A 17,523-nucleotide genomic window follows, 5' to 3' on the forward strand; every position below is an offset into this window, starting at 1 on the left:
TCTAACTGTTCTTCTCTCACTTTGGGCACTATTCCCACCTATCATTTACTCCTTAGCCCCTCCTTCCACCTTATCTTCTGCATATAAACCGACATTTTCCTAGCTACCATCAGTTCTGAGGAAGAATCACTCTCCAAAATGTTTACTCTAATTTTTCTTCACAGATGCTGTTAGACCTGCTGAGTTTTTCTAGCAATTTCTGTTTTTGTAGTATCATTCAGCTGATACTAGAAATGGCAGGACTATACTTTTGAAATGAGTTTGGGTCACTGGAGCCTGGAAGGATGAGAGGAGATCTGATTGAAACATAAAATTCTAACAGGGCTGGGCAGATCTGATGCAGTGAGGATATTTTCCCTGCTTGGTGAGTCAATAACCAGGGGTCACAGACGCAGCATACAAGGTAGGCCATTTAGGACTGGGATGAGGAAACATTTCTTTACTCAAACAGTAGTGAAGCTGTATTCTCTCCCATAAAAAACTTTGGAGACCAAGTCACTGCTCATTTGTTGTGGTTATTCCCTTTACACAAACCACAGGAGGACTCGAGTATGAAGTTTAACTTTATGTTTATTCAAACAATCTCAGTCTTAGACTGTCTAAACAGAATTCTGTCTAAATTCTCTGCCTAGATCTGTTTGGCTCTGTTCCACATCTATCTGATCTCAGTACAATATCTGTCTCCCATGTCTGTCTGATATGTATGTACAGTAAAATCATTAACCTTTATACAGATACATTGCTTACATTTCATTCTTATATAATAAACAGAAATCTTTCATTCTATGTCTTTCTCTTATCCTGTTTGCAGGAATTTGTTTATACACTCAAGTTTGCTCTCAAGATTGATATTGATCTTAGCATTATTAAAGTTCCTCTATAGTCATTTCTGCTGGCATGGATCCTTAGGGTGTTCAAGGTTCATGGTCTGGTAAAATGTGCCTTATAGTACCAGCTTGTAAGGTGTTATCTTATTCCTGTTTTAATGCCTTTTTATTAAACCTTACTTCTTTCTAAAAATAATTCAAGAAAAAGATGGGTACATTTTTAGATTTTAAAGGCATCAAGGGATATGGGGAGAAAGTGGGAATACAGCATTGAGATAGAGGATCAGCCATGACCATACAAGTTGGAGCAGCTTAAAAAGGTTGAATGGCCTACTGCTGCTACTTTTTTCAGTTTCCATGTGTAGAACCCCTGCCTAATTCTAGGAGTAGGAATCAGTATCCATTAACAATTAAGGATATCTCAATAAGATTTCCTAGAGCAGTACTGGGAAAAATTATAGAAAAATTGTAGTGGGAAAACTAATTCTTTTTTTAAAAAAAAGTTTGTTACTCAAGGAAATACAATCAGGTCAAGGTTGTAAGTTTGTTACATATTCAAAGAAGTAATTATTAATATGTGAATTATGTCTTCAATGCATTTGCATGCTCAAGGAGCATTAGAAAGATACCATCAAAACTTTAAAGACCATGATGAGAACTTATTGTCAGGAACGTCCTAATGATTGGGAGAAAAAGAATTTCCTTATTAGTTCGCGATTAAAGAAGTCCCTATTTAGTCCACTGGATTTAATCCTTTTGAACTGACATACAGGTATAAAGTGAGAGCTGTCCTAAATTCATTAAAGAAGTATTTATAAACTAAAGCTCAGAAACTACACCTCTGATTATATGTGTCAAGTTTCTGAGAAAAAACCTCCAAATTGGTCAAAAGATGTTCAAAGATTGCTTAACACAGAATGAAAGACATTAGATTAATTTGGCAAATCTTTAAATTTATTGGTGGAGATGAGGTGCTAATACTGTCATCTATTCATTGCGTACCAGTGAAATTTGCTAGCCCTTGTAAAATTAACATCACCATATACAACTTCCCCTACAAGCTACTCACAATCCTGAAGTAGAAAAATGTTGCTGTTCTTTAAGATAGTCACTTGGTCAAAATCCTAGAATTATCTCCATAATGGCATAGTGGGCCTATTTAAGGAAATAGTCACAAGTCATAAGTCGCTCAAGAAGACAGCTAATCATCACCTTTTCAAGGGCAACGTGGGATGGGCAATAAATGCTGGGTGAGCCAGAGACATACATATCCAATGACTGATTAATAAAAAAAAAGTTAGGTTGGCCATCCCATGCTGAAACAAGGTTAGAGGGGCTGCGATAAATCTCACTGTACAAATGCTTCCAGTTAATAGACATCTGTTTCACCACCTAGAAGGATACATACAACAGGTGAGTGGAAACATTACTACCTCCAGTTTCCTCTTAGTCTCACTATTATGCCAATTTGGATCTATATTTCTTCCTCATTACTGGATTATATTCTAGTTTCTCATTTTAAAAAAAAGTCCTTCCACTATCCTTCCAATGTGAATAACGTTATATTTTTTGACATTATATTCCATGTGTCATGCTTTTTTTTCCATTCATAACCTGTATTAATCCCTTTGTAGTCTCTTTGCAATCTCCTCATAGCTTACATTCTCACTTAACTTTGTATCACCAACAAACTTGGATACATTGGTCATTGGTATATTTAAATTGTTGTTGCCTGAACACTAATCCTTGAGATATTCCTATTTATTACATTTTACCAACTTGAAAATGGTTTGTTTATTCCTATTCTGTTTCCTATCTTTCAATCAATCTTCAATCTATGCTAATATATTACCCAAACCCACTAGCCCTAATTTTCTGTAAGGAAGTGTGTGCCTTTAACAACTTTTTGACTAATTTTCTATTAGATCCAATTGTTCATGGTTATCTACTCTACTGATTGCAACCTCAAAGATCTCAACATATTTGTCAAGCATCGTTTCTCTTTCACAAATCTGTGTTGACTCAGCCTAATCACTTGCCCTGTTCCCATGGTTTTGGATCTTATAGGGGCATGAATGACATCGACTACGGTGAAATTTGTGGTAGGACTGGATGAGAATCCATGAAGAGAATGCAGGGAGTTCTGGACAAACAAAGTAAACGCATCTACTATCTTTGTGATTACCTCTTTAAAATCATAGAATTTTAACTATCAAGTTGACTCTAAGCCCCATTAATTTCTCCTGTACCAATTATTTACCAGTAATATTCCTAAACTCATCTACACTAATAATTTGGTTCATCACAATTTACAGAATATTATTCTTTTGTTGAAAAGACAGATAAAGTTATTCCCTATTGCAATTTAGCTGCTTTCTGCATCTTTTTAAAATTCATTTTTTTGAATATCGGCATCGCTGCCTGGCAAGCATTTATAACTTGTCTATAGTTGCCGTTGAGAAGGTGATGGTGAGCTACATTCATGAAGCGCTGCAGTCCCCCTGCTGTAGGTTGAACCACAATGCCATTAGAGAGGGAATTGCGTGATTTTGACCCAGCAACAATGAATAAATGGTGATATATACCTAAGTCCGCATGGAGTGTGGCTTGGAGGGAAACTTGCAGTTGGTGGTGTTCCCATGTATCTGCTACCCTTCTCCTTCTAGATAGGAGTGGTTAATGGGTTTGAAAGGTGCTATTCTAGGGATGTTTGGTGAATTTCTGCAGTATATTTTGTAGATAGTACATACTGTTGCTATTGCGCATTAGTGCTGGAGGATGCCAATCAAGTGGACTGCTTTGTCCTGGATTGTCTCAAGGTTGAGTGTTATTGGAGCTGCACCCATCCAGGCAAATGGGGAGTTTTCAATCACACTCCTGACTTTTGCCTTGTAGATGATGGAGATGCTTTATGGAACCAGGAGGTGAGTTACTTGCCACAGTATTCCGAGACTTTGGCCTGCTCTTGTAACCATTGCATTTATGTTGTGAGGAGAAAGTGAGCTCTGCAGATACTGGAGATCAGAGCTGAAAAATGTGTTGCTAGAAAAGCGCAGCAGGTCAGGCAGCATCCAAGAAGGAGAATCAATGTTTCAGGCATAAGCCCTTCGTCAGGAATGAGGAGGGTGTGCCAGCAGGCTAAGATAAAAGGTAGGGAGGAGGGACTGATGATCACGAGTCAACTGATGGGTCGGTAATTGGCAGTGTTGGATTTGTCCTGCTTTCTATGTACAAAACTTTGCTGGGCAATTTTGTACATGGTTGGGTAGTTGTCAGCATTGTAACTGTATTCTTAAAAACTTGGCTACAGGAGCAGCAAGTTCTGGAGCACAAGTCTTCACTGGAATGTTTTCAGAGCCCATTGCCTATGCAGTATCCAGCGTCTCCAACTGTTTCCTGATATCACAAAGTGAATCAAATTGGCTCAACACTGCTATCTGTAATGATAAGAGGCCACTGGAGGAGTGCAAGATGGATTATCTACCTTGCACTTCTGGCTGAATATTATTGCAAATCCTTCAACCTTATCTTTTGCATTGATGTGATGGACCTTCCATCATTGAGGATGAGGATATTTGTGTAGCCTCCTCCTCCAGTGAGTTGTTTAATTGTCCACTGCCATTCATGATTGGATATGGCACACGACAGAGCTTAGATCTCATCCATTAGTTGTGGGCATACTTCAATCTATCACTTGCTGCTTATACTATTTGGCATGTAAGTAGTCCTGTTTGGTAGCTTCATCAGATTGACATTTCATTTTACAGAATGCATGGTGCTACTCTGGCATGTCATCCTGCACTCTCAATTGAACTAGGGTTGATTTCCCGAATTAGTGAGTGATAGTCAAGTAGGGGATATGCTGGACTATGAGGTTGTAAATTGTGCTGGAATACAATTCTGCTGCTGTTGATGGTCCACTGCACCTCGTGGATGCCCAGTCTTGAGTGCTAGATCTGTTCAAAGTCTGTCCCATTTAAAAAGGTGATTGTGTCACCCAACACAATATGAAGGTGTGAAGCAGTAATGCTAACCACAGACCCACTGTACCACCCACAGAACCAACAACTCATTATTTTTTTCATATAAATATTGCATTCCTATAACCTCTCTGTGATCAGTCAATACAGATCAAAGATCAAATCTGGTACCATCAGTTGATAACTCTGTATATAATATATATATTATAAGTGAAGATAATTGAACCTTGCTCAAGAGTGTTTAAGTATGCTGCAGTTTTTATCTTTGTCAGGTGGTGGTGCAGTTGTCTTGTTTTTGGAGGGAGAGGCAAGCTGAAATAGCCTCTCTGCCACAAATTGAAAAATCTGTCTCAAAAAGCAACCATTTATATGGCATAGTAACAGGATGTTCATGGTTAAGCAGGTGTGTATGTTCCACAAGCCTCTTCGAACCCCTCTATTCCTTTATCTCAAATGTACTAATCCAGCCACCCTTTAAAAGCACCTATACCCCAACTGTTCCCTGTGGCAGCAAGTGCCACACTATCACAACTCTTCATGAATAGTTTTCTGTAGAATTCCTTATTTAACTTATCGATAACTATTTTACATTTATGGTCCCTAGTTTTGGATTCCTCACAAATAGAAACTTTTTTAAAACATCTGTCCTAACAAATAGTTTGTTTTATAAAAGATCCCTTAGTTTTGTCTTTTTTTTGTTCCAGAGAAAAGAAGTCCAGCCTATAGTGCTTTTTTTAAAGTAAGTATGACCTTATTTCTGGCACAGTTCTTGTAATTTTTAAAACACATTTATGATTGTCTCTTATGTAATTGTTGTAATAATTGAGATCAGACTGGAACAGAATGGTCTAACCAAGAATCCATATTGATTTAACATGGTATATACAAATCACTTAGCAACTGTTGGAAAGATCTTCCGATGGAGAAACACAATGTCTGTTTCTCCTCTGTGATATCCAAGACAAGAAACTTATTGATTCAGTAATTGCATTCAATGACTCATTGTATCAGAAGTTTTCCCAGGTCTGTGTTAATTTAGTTGAACATAGCCAGGTCAGCAGGTGAGGTGCTACAGGACAGCCTAGGTTCTTGTTTCTGGTTGTTGTCCAGCAAACCCCGCCTGATCTGAATGTATGTGATCTGTATTTGTACTTATTCTCTCATGGGACTTAGACAGCACTGTCTGGCCAACATTTTGTGATGGTCCCTAGTTGCCTTGAAAAGGTTGTGCTGAGCTGCCTTCTTGAACCACTGAAGTTCACCCGCTATTGATTGACCCACAATGTCCTTATGGAGAAAATTCCAGGATTTTGACCCAACAACTGTGAAGGAACAGTGATATATTTTCAAGTCAGGATGGAGTGGCTTGGAGAGGAACATGCAGGTATTGGTGTTCCCATGTATTTGCTGCCTATGCCATAGATGGAAGTGGTTGTAGGTTTGGATGCAGTAAGCGAAGGATCTTCTTTGTAGAAAGGGCAGTGAAAATCTTTTTCAACAACACCAATAGTTATATAATAACTAATGTAATAAAATATCCTAACGTACTTCATGGGAACAATAATAAAGCAACACTATACCACAGACCATGGTGGAAGGAGGAAGCCTCTGAGAGAGAGATGGGGTGACAAGGCAACTGAAAATTGCCACATTGAAATTGAGGTAAACATTTGTTGGGTAATGATATGGAGGGACTATAGATTCAGAATACCAAAGAAATTGACATTCTTAAAACACTAATGTGAATGCAGTACAATTGTAAGTGCTGAATTTTGAATGAGACATTAGCTCATTGGGTCCTGTCCGACAGATGTATAGTCTTATGCTAATGGTCACTTAACAACCTTTTCTGTCTTGGGATTCTGTTTTACAGACGCAGAAGTCAGTGTCACAAAAAAAGACAGCCCAGCTACTGCGAGACTCTATTGAAATCCTTTCCATGGTAGAAGTTCTTAGGAATCTGATGGAGTTTCCGAATAATGTTTCTGGTTTAAAAATGAGAGGTGGACTGTGTCCAATCTGCAAAGATTTAAATACAAGTTAACCACAATGAAAACTCAACATCTACCATCAATCAATTATTGTCAGTAATTTGGCTTTGTCAACAGAAAATTCAGTGGATACAAGAAGACATTACATTTCATTTCCAAGTCCTTAGGCCACAGAATTTATTTTTACCCCTTTAAAAAAGTTTCACAGCAGCTCTGTTGAGACATGTCTTTTTGTTTTGTGAGATTCTGTGTGTAGGATTAAAGAAACACAGTTTTAATTCCAGATAATAGTCTGTGTTAATTAGTTATACAGTCATAGTCATAGAGATGTACAGCATGGAAACAGACCCTTCGGTCCAACCCGTCCTTGCCGACCAGATATCCCAACCCAATCTAGTCCCACCTGCCATGCCATCTGTTTAAAGAATAAGTGTCGTACATAATAAGCCATTACTAGAGTTCATTAAAGAAGCCTGATGAACATTTCTTTTATTCTGGATAACAGTACAAGACAGAAGCAATTGATCATTTTGGTAATTGAATCAAACATTTCCATTAATGGTGCAATTGGTGGAAAAGTGGGGCTTGATTATCAGTGCTTACTTCCTGTCAATTATAAAGTGTTACAGCAGTGACTACACAAGTATGTTTTGGCTACCAAGTGCTATATAATATAATGAAATTACAACACATGAAATATAAGTTCTTCATTAGCAGCTAAATAGCTTCCCCCAACCAAGATCCTGTAAAAGTGATAATGGTGATATTGGTATAAAAGTGATACAGGATTTAAGAAACAAGCAGCTGTTGTTACTGTAGAAAGTTTCCACAGTGAGAACTCAGGTGAGTCAAATGAATTTCCTCATTTGTAACTGAAATCCATTGTCCCAATGCTACTGAGTATAATTATTAATTAAGGAATTTAGTGATTGTTGCAGTTATTGGAATAGTTCAAAAGGTAGCCAATCAGATCTGCTCTATCTTTTAGATCCAAATTCCTGCCTTTTCTTCACATTACTTGGATGGGGAGTGAGGTTTGTCGGTGTAATTAAGGGATTTGGCACTCACCCCTGAACCGTAAAATGTGTGTTACCCCTGATGTTACAGATGCTTACTGATAAATCAATTGTTAAATAGACTGGACAGTATGGGCCCTGATCCTATGGACCAAAGTTCTAACATTTAACGCAGAGTCTGAGAGAGTTTGACTACTACATTTGGGCTTGGAATCTGTTAATAAGGAAGTTGGGTAAGGAGAGGTTGGGGGAGTTTAGAGGGAGAAATTTGAGTTCTTGTTGTGATCTCCAGTTAAAAAGGAACATTTGTGAACATTAGGTCAAAACAGGAATCTGTTCAATTTCAGTGACCAGGCTAAGCTGAGAAGCAAACTCAGCTGTTTTTTCCAGTAACCACCATTTCAAAATAAGGAATGCTTGCCTGTTTTAAACTTGATGAACATGTTACATCTAAATTTGCAGAAAATGAATTTGCATGAACTTGACAAGTTATCATTTCCTGCAGGACCAGGAATTTAGTTTTTAGCCTAAACTTGTTCCACTGCTGATGTGGTCCACTGTAAATTTCTGTGTACTTGGAACTGATGATTATCATGTTGCTCAGAGATCAGAATCTTGCACAATTCAAATACAGTATTCAAACGTTCAATTGTTGTTAGCTCCCATAAGATGATAATTGATATTGGAAATTATTAGGATTCTTCCCTGATATTCAGAACCTCTTAACCGTTAGCACCTGTCATATCAACAGGAATTCATGTATTTTTTCATTGTGAAAAAGCTGCATCTGGTCTCTTGGGGAAAGTATCTGTGCATTTTGGGATTAGCAAGGCATAGGTCAGGGTTCCTATTCAATCCATCTAAAACAGAAGATTCACTTAATAAATCTCATTGACTGCCAAATTAAAAATAAGGATAGTCTCTTCCTAGTGATAATCAAAAGCAAAAGAAAATTAAAAATAATGTTATTGGATGGAAAATTTCTCAATTGTGCTTAATAGCATTCCTGGGTATAAAAACATGAAAAAGGGAAAAAAGAAATAAGGATATGCTTGTGGTGCAGTGGTAGTGTCTATACCTCCAAGCCAGGAGGCCCTAGTTCAACTCCCATCTGCTCCAGAGGAGTACCACCACATTTCTGAACAGGTTAATTAGAAAATATCTATATCACAGAAGAATGTCCTTATGGCACTGCAGCCATTCCTTACCCCTGAGCCAGTTCAAATCCTACCTGAGCCAGATGTGTATCATATCAAGACTGAATAGGTTGATTAAAGTATCATCTTTTCATGCCCAGTTATCCAGCAATGCTCTCAATGCCTTTAGATACTGATGATACAGTGCTTTATTTCCCAAACCAACCCCACTTTCATTTTGCACTTTCCCACTCACCCTACCAATTCCAGTCTCACTTTTGGTGTCTTGTATTGTTCATAATGGGTTTTGCATGTAAATTCCTAATTGGCTGCATAATGTGATTACCAGTGATGGTTAATAGTTTAAAAAAAAAGTTGAAATAGCTCAGTTGGAAGAGCATAATTCTGAAGATCTAAAAGGTCCTGGGGGATTTGGGGGCGGGAGGGGAGTGCTCGTGTTGTGCAGTGGTAGTATCCCTACCTCTGAACCAAAAAGGCCAGAGTTCTGATCTCTGCTGTAGAAGAGTGTCATTTCATCTCATAGCAGAAAACATCTCTGATTAGAAAAATGAAACATACAACATTGCAGCACAGTAGAGACCCTTCGGCCCTCGAAGTTGTGCCAACCTGTGAAATCGATCTGAAGCCCATCTAACCTACACTATTCCATTTTCCTCCATATGTTTATCCAATGGCCATTTAAATGCCCTTAAAGTTGGCGAGTCTATTAGTGTTGCAGACAAGGCATTCCATGCTCCTACTACTGAATAAAGAAACTACCTCTGACATCTATCCTGTATCTATTACCTCTCAATTTAAAGCTATGTCCCCTTATGCTCACCATCACCATCCAAGGAGAAAAAGGCTCTCACTGTCCACCCTATCTAACCCTCTGATTATCTTATATGTTTCAATTAAATCACCTCTTAACCTTCTTCCCTCTAGAGAAAACAGCCTCAAGTGCCACAACCTTTCTTCATAAAACCTTGTCTCCATACCAGGCAACATCCTGGTAAATCTCCTCTGCACACTTTCCAATGCTTCCACACCCTTCCTATAATGTGGTGACCAGAACTGTACGCAATACTCCAAGTACAGCTGCACCAGAGTTTTGTGCAGCTGCTGCATGACGTTGTGGCTCCGAAACTCAATCCCTCTACCAATAAAAGCTAACACACTGTACGCCTTCTTAACAACCTTATCAACCTGAGTGGCAACTTTCAGGGATCTATGTACATGGACAGTGAGATCTCTCTGCTCATCCACACTACCAAGAATCTTACATTTAGTCCAACACACTCTGTTCCTGTTGCTCCTTCCAAATCACCTCTCACATTTCTGCATTTAACTCCATTTGCCACCTCTTAGCCCATCTCTGCAGCTTGTCTAGGTCGCTCTGTAACCTGCAACATCTTTCGGCACTATCCACAACTCCACTGACCTTAGTGTCATCCGCAAATTCACTAACGCAGCCTTCTACGCCCTCATCCAGGTCATTTATAAAAATGACGAACAGCAGTAGACTCAAAACAGATCAGTGTGGTACACCACTAGTAACTGAACTCCAGGATGACCAATCAGTCTTCTTTCGGCCAGCTAATTTCTGATCTAAACTGCTAAATCACCCTCAATCTCATGCATCCATATTTTGTGCAATAGCCTACTGTGGGGAACCTTATCAAACGCCTTACTGAAATCCATATACACCACATCAACTGCTTTTTCCTCATCCACCTGTTTGGGCATGTTCTCAAAGAATTCTAAGGTTTGTTAGGCACAACCTACCCTTCACAAAACAGTGTTGACTATCCCTAATCAACTTTTATAGATGCTTATAAATCCTATCTCTTATAACCTTTTCCAACACTTTACCCACAACCGAAGTAAGGCTCACAGGTCCATAATTTCCAGGGCTGTGTCTACTCCCCTTCTTGAACATGGGGACAACACTTACTATCCTCCAGTCTTCTGGCACTATTCCTGTAGACAATGACAACATAAAGACACAAAACCAAAGGCTCTGCAATCTCCTTCCTGGCTTCCCAGAGAATCCTAGGATAAATTCCATCCAGCCCAGGGGACACGTCTATTTTCATTTTCCAGAATTGCTAAAACTTCCTCTTTGTGAACCTCAATCCTATCTTGTCTAATACCCTCTATGTCCGTATTCTCCTCCACAACATTGTCTTTTTCCAGTGTGCATACTGACAAAAAATATTCATTTAGCCCTTCCCCATCTCCTCACACCACACACAACTTCCACAACTATCCTTGATTGATCCTAATGTTACCGTAGTCATTCTTTTATTCCTTATATAACTATAGAACGCTCTAGGGTTTTCCTTGATCAAATGACTTCTCATGTCCCCTCCTGGCTCTTCTTAGCTCTCTCCTTAAGTCTTTCCTGGCTAACCTGTAACTCTCAAGTGTCCTAACTAAGCCTTCATGTCTCATCCTAACATCAGCCGCCTCCTTCCTCTTGACAAGAGATTCTTTAGTAAACCACAGCATCCTCTCTCGACCACTTCCTCCCTGCCTAATTGCATCATAATTGTCTTTCCTCCACCTATAACTCTTGCCCTACGGTATATACCAATCCTTTTCTGTCGTTTAAGTAACATAACTGAATTGTGGTCACTAAGGTTGATTAGGAAAATATCATAATGCAGAATAGCTACAGTTGTGGCAGAATGGAAATATCCCAACATCTGAGCCAAGAGGCCTGGACCCAAGTTTCTTGACCCCTGCTCAAGAAATGTGTCATAACACATTTGAAGTATCATCTATAATGCAGAATAATAGAGATTAAGAAGAATGGGAGAGAAGGGGAGAAAAATTACTGAGTAGAAAGAATATGACACCAAGTTTTGCTTTCAATAGCTACTTATTGGAGTAAGTAGGGAAATCTCAGTAGGAGGTGGGCAGCAGCACAGTGTGGAGGTTCTGCAAAAGAACGAGTTTGAATAGATGGCTTGACAATTTGATTTAAAATAAAATCATCATAAAATTTGTAAAATCTCAATAGCTTTCAAAATGTTTTATAAAAAAATGCATTGAACTGAAGGAAAATTTCTGTTTTCTGTTTTTCAGCGGCAGCAGCAACTCGAAGGGCGGGAGCTTGCACCAGGGGCCTGCGGTGAGTCACTGATTTGAGCCTTTAAAACTTACCACGAGCGCTGGAGTCCTCTATTTCTGTTTTTCAGCGGCAGCAAAAACTTGAACGGTGGGAGCTTGCACCAGGGGCCTGCCGGGACTGATGAGTCACTGATATGAGTCTTTACAACATACCGCGAGCGCGGGAGTCCTCCATTTCTGTCTTTCAACGGCAGCGGCAGCTGCAACTCGAAGGGCAGGAGCTTGCCAGGAGCGGTGAGTAACTCATTTGTACTTTTAAATTTGAAGTCAGAGAGCAGAGGTTTCTGGGAAGGGAGGGACTTTATTATTTTTATTTCTGTCCTGCTATATAAGTTAGTGTCCTCTCAACCCGAGACCCTACCTTTGCAGGGTCTTCCACCCAACCACCTCCTCTAACCTTAAAGACCAGGGATAGTGTCTCTTTTTTACTTTGTGACTTGGACTAGCAGGGATGGCAGTGCAGGGAGAGAAATGTTCCTCCTGTATGATGTTTGAGATCAGAGACGCCAATAGTGTCCCATCCAAATACATCTGCAGGCAATGCACCCAACTCTCGCTCCTCCAAGGATTAGGGAACTGGAGCGGGAGCTGGATGAACTTCGGATCATGCGGGAGGCAGAGGCTGTGATCGATCGGAGTTACAGGGAAGTAGTTACTCCTAGCTGAAAATGTGTTGCGGGAAAAGCGCAGGTCAGGCAGCATCCAAGGAGCAGGAGAATCGACGTTTTGGGCATGAGCCCTTCTTCAGGAATGAGGAGAGTGTGCCAAGCAGGCTAAGATAAAAGGTAGGGAGGAGGGACTTGGGGGAGGGGCGTTGGAAATGTGATAGATGGAAGGAGGTTAAGGTGGGGGTGGGGCGGAGAGGTCAGGAAGAAGATTGCAGGTTAGGAAGGTGGTGCTGAGTTCGAGGGTTGGGACTGAGACAAGGCGGGGGGAGGGGATGTGAGGAAACTGGAGAAATCAGAGTTCATCCCTTGTGGTTGGAGGGTTCCCAGGCGGAAGATGAGGCGCTCTTCCTCCAGCCGTCGTATTGCTATGGTCTGGCGATGGAGGAGTCCAAGCACCTGCATGTCCTTGGTGGAGTGGGAGGGGGAGTTGAAGTGTTGAGCCACAGGGTGGTTGGGTTGGTTGGTCTGGGTGTCCCAGAGGTGTTCTCTGAAATGTTCCGCAAGTAGGCGGCCTGTCTCCCCCATATAGAGGAGGCCACATCGGGTGCAGCGGATGCAGTAAATGATGTGTGTGGAGGTGCAGGTGAATTTGTGGCAGATATGGAAGGATCCCTTGAGGCCTTGGAGGGAAGTAAGGGGGGAGGTGTGGGCAAGTTTTGCATTTCTTGCGGTTGCAGGGGAAGGTGCCAAGAGTGGAGATTGGGTTGGTGGGGTTGTGGACCTGACAAGGGAGTCACTGAGGGAGTGGTCTTTTCGGAACACTGATAGGGGAGGGAAATATATCCCTGCTGGTGGGGTCCGTTTGGAGGTGGTGGAAATGACGACGGATGATATGATGTATATGGAGGTTGGTGGGATGGTAGGTGAGGACCAGTGGGGTTCTGTCCTGGTGGCGATTGGAGGGGCGGGGCTCAAGGGCAGAGGAGCGAGAAGTGGAAGAGATGCGGTGGAGAGCATCGTCGATCACGTCTGGGGGGAAATTGCGGTCTTTGAAGGAAGAGGCCATCTGGGTTGTTCGGTATTGGAACTGGTCCTCCTAGGAGCAGATGCGGCAGAGACGAAGGAATTGGGAATATGGGATGGCGTTTTTACAGGGGGCAGGGTGGGAGGAGGTATAGGTGAGGACTCCAGCGTCTGCAGTCCTCACTTTCTCCAAGTAGTTACTCCTAGGCAAGAATAAAGCTGGGTGACTGTTCGAAAGAGGAAAAAACACAGTCAGTGGAGGGATCCCCTGAAAAACATGTATACAGTTTGGATACTGTTGAGGGGGACAACTTACCAGGGGCAAACAGTGGGGCCCAGGTCTCTGGCACAGAGCTTGTCCCTGTTGCACAGAAGGGAAGGAGGGAAAGGAGGAGAGTGTTAGTCATTGGGGACTCAATAGTTAGAGGCTGAGATAGAAGGTTTGTAGGGAACGAATGAGACTTGCGGTTGGTGTGTTGCCTCCCAGGTGCCAGGGTCCGTGATGTCTCTGATCGTATCTTTGGGGTCCTGAAGGGAGAGGGTGACCAGCCTCAAGTTGTTGTCCATGTAGGTACCAACGACATAGGTAGCAAGAGGATTAGGAATGTAAGACAGGATTTCAGGGAGCTAGGGTGGAAGCTGAGAGCTAGAACAAACAGAGTTGTTATCTCTGGATTGTTACCCATGCCACGTGATAGCGAGGCAAGGAATAGGGAGAGATATCAGCTGAACACGTGGCTGCAACGATGGTGCAGGAGGGAGGGTTTCACGTACTTGGAATAATGGGGGCTCATTCTGGGGAAGGTGGGACCTCTACAAACAGGTCGGTTTTCACTTGAACGTGAGGGGTACTAATATCCTGGGTGGGAAATTTGCTGGTGCTATTCGGGTGGGTTTAGCAAGGGGATGGGAACTGGAGGTGTAGCTGCAGTGCACAGGAGGATGATAGTAGGAAGGACAGGAACAGGATTTCAGGGTCACAGGAATGTGCTGGCAGACAGCAAACTGGTTTGAAGTGTGTCTACTTCAACACCAGAAGTATCCGAAATAAGGTAGGTGAGCTTGCAGCATGGATAGGTACCTGGGACTTCAATGTTGTGGCCATCTTGGAGACCTGGATAGAGCAGGGTGAGGAATGGATGTTGCAGGTTCCAGGGTTTAGATCTTTCATTAAAAACAGGCAAGGCGGTAAAAGAGGGGGAGGCGTGGCCTTGTTAGTCAAAGATAGTATAACGGTGGCTGAGAGAACTTTTGATGAGACTCGTCTACTGAGGTAGTGTGGGCTGAGGTTAGAAACAGGAGAGGACAGTTCACACTTCTTGGAGTTTTTTTATAGGCCTCCGCAGAGTTCCAGGGAGATGGAAGAGAGGATTAGCAAAATTATTCTGGGTAGGAGTGAAAGGAACAGGGTGGTCATTATGGGGGACTTTAACTTCCCCAACAGTGATTGGAAATAGAACACAGAACAGTACAGCACAGAATAGGCCCTTCAGCCCACGATGTTGTGCCGACCATTGATCTTCATGTAAGGTAAACCTAATATACGAACCCTCAAATTTCTGTGATCTTATGCATGTCTAGAAGTCTCTTAAATATCCCCAATGACATCGCTTCCTGAAGAAGGGCTCATGCCAGAAACGTCGATTCTCCTGCTCCTTGGATGCTGCGCTTTTCCAGCAACACATTTTCAGCTTCCCTATGCTATCCCTGATTGGCCCTACTCTTTTTCTTTGATCATTCTCTTATTCCTCACATAAGTGTAAAATGCCTTTGGATTCTCCCTAATCCTTCTTGCCATGCCTTTATTATGCCCCCTCCTGGCTCTCCTCAGATAATTTTGGAGCTCCTTCCTCGCCTGCCTGTAATCCTCTAGAGCTGAGCAAGACCCTTGCTTCCTTCACCTTACATAAGCTGCCTTCCTTCTTTAGACAAGAAGCTCTTCCACTCTCGTCATCCAAGGTTCCTTTATCTTACCCCTTCTTGCCTGTCTCAGAGCAACACATTTATGCATCACTCACAACTGTTCCTTAAACAGTCTCCACAGCCCTTTCCATGGAACAATTGCTCCCAGTCCATGCTTCCCAACTCACGTCTGATAGCATCATAGTTTCCTTTTCCCCAATTGGATATCGTCCCATTGTGCCTGCTTCTCTCCTTCTCATAGCTATGTAGAATGTGAGGCAGTTGTGGTCACTATCACCAAAATGCTCTCCCACCGCAAGATCTGACACCTGCCCTGGCTCATTGCCAAGCACCAAATCCAAAATGGCCTCTCCCCTCGTTGACCTGTCAACGTACTGAGTTAGGAAACCCTCCTGAACACACCTTATAAAAACAGCTCCTTCCAAACCATCTGCTCGAAGGAGGTTCCAATCAATATTGGGAAAGTTAAAGTCATCCATTACAACAACCCTACTACATTCACACTTTTCCAAAATCTGCCGACCTATGCTTTCTTCGATCTCCCTGCTGCTATTGGTGGGCCTGTAGTAAACCCCTAATGAGGTGACTGCTCCCTTACTGTTCCGAATTTCCACCCATACTGACTCAGTAGGCAGACCCTCCTTGACAATGGTAACTTCTGCAACTGTGATACCCTCTCTGATTAGCAGTGCTACACCCCTCCTCTTTTTTTTCCCCCCCCTCCCTATTCTTTTTAAATATTCTAAACCCTGGAACATCCAGCAACAATTCCTGCCCCTGAGAAACCCATGTCTCTGTTATGGCCACAACATCATAGCACCAGGTACTGATCCATGCTCGAAGTTCATCACTTTTATTCCTGATACTCCTTGCATTAAAGCAAACACACTTTAACCGATCTCTTGATTCTTTCCCAGAAAATTCCTTCCCACTGGCTGCGCTACCTCTTGCTATTGCCTCATCTCCATCAACTCTCACCACCGGTATATAGCTCAGGTTCCCACCCCCCTGCCATACTAGTTTAAACTCTCCTGAACCACTCGAGCAAACCTTCCGCCCAGGACATTGGTTCCCTTCCAGTTCAGGTGCAACCTGTCCTTCATGTACAGGTCCCACCTTTCCCAGAAGGTATCCCAATTATCTCCATATCTGAAGCCCTCCCTCCTACACCAGCTGCGCAGCCATGTGTTAAGCTGTGCCGCTCCCAGTTCCTCGCCCCGCTATCTCGTGGCACCGGTAGTAAATGTTATAGCTCTAGTACATTGGACGGATCAGTTTTTGTCCAATGCGTACAGGAGGGTTTCCTGACACAGTATGTCAAAGCGCTGACAAGAGAGGAGGCCACACTGGATCTGGTGCTTGGTAATTAACCAGGACAGGTGTTTGATATAGTTGTAGGTGAGCACTTTGGACAGAGTGACCATAATTCAGTTACATTTAGTTTAGCGATGGAAAGGGATAGGTACATGCCACAGGTCAAGAGCTATCGATGGGGCAAGGGCTATTATAATGTGATTAGGCAAGAATTAGGATGCATAGAATGGAGTAGCAAAATGCAGGGGATGCAGACAACCAAAATGTGGAACTGGTTTAAGGAACAGAGATTGCGGGTCCTTGATAGGTGTGTCCCTGTCAGGCAGGGAGGAAGTGATAAGGTAAGGGAACCGTGGTTTACTACAGAAATTGCATCTCTTGTTAAGAAGAAGAAGGAGGCTTATGTGTTGATGAGGCAAGATGGTACAGATGAGGTGATGGAGAGTTACAGATCAGCTAGGAAGGATTTAAAGAGAGAGTTAAGAAGAGCAAAGAGGACACAAGCAGTCTTTAATAAATATAATAAAGGAGAACCCTAAAGCTTTCTATAGGTATGTGAGGAATAAAAGG

General features: G+C 42.0%; 1 long non-coding RNA gene across 3 annotated transcripts in view; it reads left to right on the top strand.

Annotated features, from left to right (window-relative positions):
* Positions 1-17,523, top strand: part of LOC122563903 (uncharacterized) — a 222,279-nt gene that overhangs the window by 23,732 nt on the left and 181,024 nt on the right. Inside the window, exons 1-3 of one of the 3 annotated variants that reach the window (XR_015752318.1) lie at positions 4,759-5,210; positions 5,512-5,546; positions 12,041-12,319. This is a non-coding gene — a long non-coding RNA (uncharacterized LOC122563903). Of the gene's footprint in view, positions 1-4,758; positions 5,211-5,511; positions 5,547-12,040; positions 12,320-17,523 lie in introns of those variants that run through there. The other 2 variants (XR_015752317.1, XR_006315770.2) reach the window with 2 other exon arrangements.

This window comes from Chiloscyllium plagiosum, unplaced genomic scaffold (assembly GCF_037043375.1).
Source record: "Chiloscyllium plagiosum isolate Xiang-an unplaced genomic scaffold, Cpla_swu_hap1 HiC_scaffold_31, whole genome shotgun sequence".
Taxonomy (NCBI): Eukaryota; Metazoa; Chordata; class Chondrichthyes; order Orectolobiformes; family Hemiscylliidae; genus Chiloscyllium; species Chiloscyllium plagiosum.